This window comes from Pteropus vampyrus, unplaced genomic scaffold, assembly GCF_000151845.1.
Source record: "Pteropus vampyrus isolate Shadow unplaced genomic scaffold, Pvam_2.0 Scaffold228, whole genome shotgun sequence".
Taxonomy (NCBI): domain Eukaryota; kingdom Metazoa; phylum Chordata; class Mammalia; order Chiroptera; family Pteropodidae; genus Pteropus; species Pteropus vampyrus.
In genome coordinates, this window is record NW_011889009.1 from 189,580 (window position 1) to 193,376 (window position 3,797).

Below are 3,797 nucleotides of genomic sequence, written 5' to 3' on the forward strand. Positions count from 1 at the left end.
CCTGGCCTCAGCCTTCATCACACATCATTCCCATCCTTCCGGCTCTACCATTAATAGGACATGCCATCAGTTATTTGGACTCAAATCTGACAAATTAAATTGCAGAAAATTAAATAAGTTGTAGATCGATGTTATCAGAACGATCGATTAATTATTCCTTCTAATTAAAATGACCAGTGCCTAATACCTTTCACTTATATTTTATGGCCCATTTTCTAATTCAGAGCTTTCAGGTGATTGCATTGACCGCAAATACACGCACACCGTGGAAGCAAATAATTTATTAATCAGCACAGCTCATTATGGAAGATCTGATTTAATAACCATCACCGAGATGCAAGAGGTGGGTTTAATTCAGCCTGGGCTTTTCTCAAGGTGCTGGAGCTTTGTCATTTCACTCCGTTTTGTGGTTCTGCGTGCCACGTGACGTTTCTTGTCAAAAAGAATCGTAAGAAAAAAATAGGCGTGTGTACTTGTGAAACAGGTGAACGGACTAACTCAAGTGGTTCTTCAAAGTTATGTTTTAACTTTAATCTTTTAGCACGAAGGGTTCGTGACTTAATGTATTGCCGGTATGCCGGGAAAAGCGCTCTCAGGATTCGGGGAGGAAAGGGCCTTCGCACGTTCGAACGGGTGCCACCTTCGCGGTGACCCCGAAATACAAATTAAATAGCAAGCACTTCACAAGCTGCTTCCCTACCTCCATCAGCTTTGAAATGCGTACAAACAAAAGTTCTTATTGAACCTATGATTTATTATTCCACTGGCAATGCTGGACAACTGGCCGGTGTCCGAGGAGGAAACTGGGGCTCAGAGAGGTTTCGTAACTTGCCCGAGTGACTCAGGCAGTGAGCAGAGGACTTGGGACCAAACCTGGCAGCTGACTTGGGAGCCCAGGCTCTTCGTGACTGTTCTATGAACTCGACACACTTTTCAGGGGGCACCTAATACAATACGAGTGTAAAAAAAATGGGAGGTTTTGGTGCCACGGCTGGCAGCTTACTTGGCAAGAGATGGATGTCTGGCTGATAGAGAAACTGATTTGGTTTTCAACAAAGCCTGCAGATTAATCACACTTAATGAATGTGACTAATGTGTTAAAGGAACGAGCGATTAAATTATTAGCATTCTGAACTTCTCCTGCCTGGCTAATTTCTTCTCCTCCCTAGGGTCACCATCTTTCAAAGAGGTAGGGACACAGAATTACTGATATGGATTTTATGGAACAGAAATGCATTTTAAATGGCTTAAACTGGGGACAGTCTGTGCGGTTCTCAAGTGGCTGTCAGTCTTCACGTCTCGCTGCTCACGCAAGGGCTGTGGGCTGAGGGAAGAGGCTGAAACTGTCACAGAGACTGGAATTGGAGATGGGAGGCCAGGCATTTCCTGGGGGAATGGCTTGGAAACACGAGACAGGCGTGGGGGGGCCCCTCTGCGGGGAGGTGAACTGCCTTTCTGTTTAAGCACAAGGGGGGATGAAAGTGGCTGAGGAGGCATGTCCCCTGAGGTGCCGCACTGGCTTTGTGCTTTATCCAGGATCACACGCAGCACTGCTGCGTCATTGATGCATTTTGAGGATGATCTTTGGAGAATCCTGGCATGGTCTCCCCAGAGCACACTCTGCTTCCTGACTCTGTACACAACCCATTGCCGGATGGGAGCGCCAGGTCTATGGGGCAAGGGTCCCCAAGCCCAGGCCCACAGACCGGTTAGGAACTGGGCTGCACAGCAGGAGGTGAGCGGTGGGCCAGCGAGCGAAGCTTCTTCTGTATTTGTAGCTGCTCCTCAGCGCCGGCACCACCGCCTCAGCTCTGCCTCAGATCATCAGGCATTAGATGCTCACGGGAGCGCCGGGCCCCTGGTGCCACAAAGGTTGGGGACCGCTGCTTTAGGGAGCAAGGAGTGTCTCGGAATACAACTCACGGACTTGGGGCCGGGAGATGCCACCGCTGTTGGCATTCCACGACTTTTGGCAACTGATCCGGTTTGTTCACGGTGTTGTGTAAACCAGGGGTCCCACACTCAGAGACCTCAGAGGACAGATGGGTAATGTGACCGAAGTGGACAAGACGGGAACGAACCCAGAGCAGGAGGCGAGTACTCACCCCAGTCTTGTTCCACGCGACGGCCCAGGACCAACGTCGTTAAACCTTTTTCGGGGAAAAAGATGTGTGTGTGCGTGCGTGAGCGTTTCTTTTTGCTGCTGTAATGAATCACCACGAATTTAGTGGCTAAAAACAACACGAATTGATTATTTTACAGTTCTGGAGATCAGAAGTCTCCAATGGGTCTGCAGGGCTGTGTTCCTTCTGGGGGCTGCAGGGGAGAATCGCTGTCCTCGCCTTCCACAGGCTCACGAGCCCTGCATTCCCCGGCTCCGGGCTCCGCTCCTCCGGCTTCGCAGCCAGCAGCCTCATACCTTCTCTCTGATCCGATGTCCTGCTTTTCCCTGACAAGGACCCCGTGATTTCATCAGGCCCACCGGGACAAATCAAAGATAATCACCCGGTCTCAACATCCTTGGCAATGTCGTCCTTGGGGCAATTAGGACAGCCAAGACTCGGGTCCTGAGAAGGGTCCAGGAGGAAGTAAGTGGTCAGTGTGCTGTGGACCTAGAGAGAGGAACACAGACAAGTCAGCGGGAATCAAAGGAAATCTCAGAGGCGGTGGGCGACGCGTCAGGGAAAAACAAGCCCCGCAAACCCTCGCTACTTTACAGGTGAGGAGACAAGGCATGGACCGGAAGGGAGACTTGTCCAGGGCACAGAGCCCACGCACAGCATAGAGCAGAGGAACTTTGTCTGTTTATACACCCACCACTACCACGGTCCTGCCAAATCCGTACACTGCTTGTATTAATATTTCCTTCATATTCAAGTCAACTCGTTCTTGATCTAAATAAATGCGAAAGAAACTTTATCTCAGTACAGTCATTGGAAAATCAGTGTGGATAGAAAATAAACACTATAAAAATAAACGATGTCGTTAAGGCCTCTCCAGTTCAACTTCCTGCTAAGGGCTTGGAATTCAAAACTTATTCATTTAAAGAGCAGATTAGCAAATGTTAGAGAGGAATCCAAGATGCGTTAGCACCAAACGGTGACTTTCTCATTAGCATTAGCATAATTGGAAGGATAGGAAGCAAAGTGAAAAGGGGATTTCTCACCATGCGATAGGAAATGATTTAAAGCCGTCGCCCTGCATCCTCTAAAATCTGACTTAGGGAAAGTGGCGGTGGCCAAGGGCACAGTCTCAGGAGGCAGACTACCCCGCTTCCTGGCGTGCCGCCCGCCCAGCCCTGCACAGGACCTCGGTGTCCTCGTCAGTCAAACAGCTGTTACTTCATGGAGACCTTGACTATAAACGGAAGAGTGAAGGTAAAGCACAAAACCTAACACACAGCAAACGCTTAAACATAAGCCATTATCATTATCATTATTACTGAGCTTTGCACACAAGTCCCTAGCCTTTTCAAAAATTTTTTTTTGGATAATGACAATAATTATTAAACACATAGCAGTTACTATGCACTGGTCTCTTCTCGGTTTAACATACAAATCCTATTTTACATATATTAGGATATATCTATTAAGATAGATGTGCATATTAGAATATATATGCACATATGTTAAGAACTATTATCTTATTATCCCCGTTTAAACTATGATAATTTATTCCTATCCCCGGGTCCCTATACATGTAGGTTTTGCCCGAAGGGACTGCAGAGTCGGCCCACGGGACGTTCCTGGAGTCCTTTGCCAACTTTCTTCTGGGAAGGTCCGGGGATACAGACCACC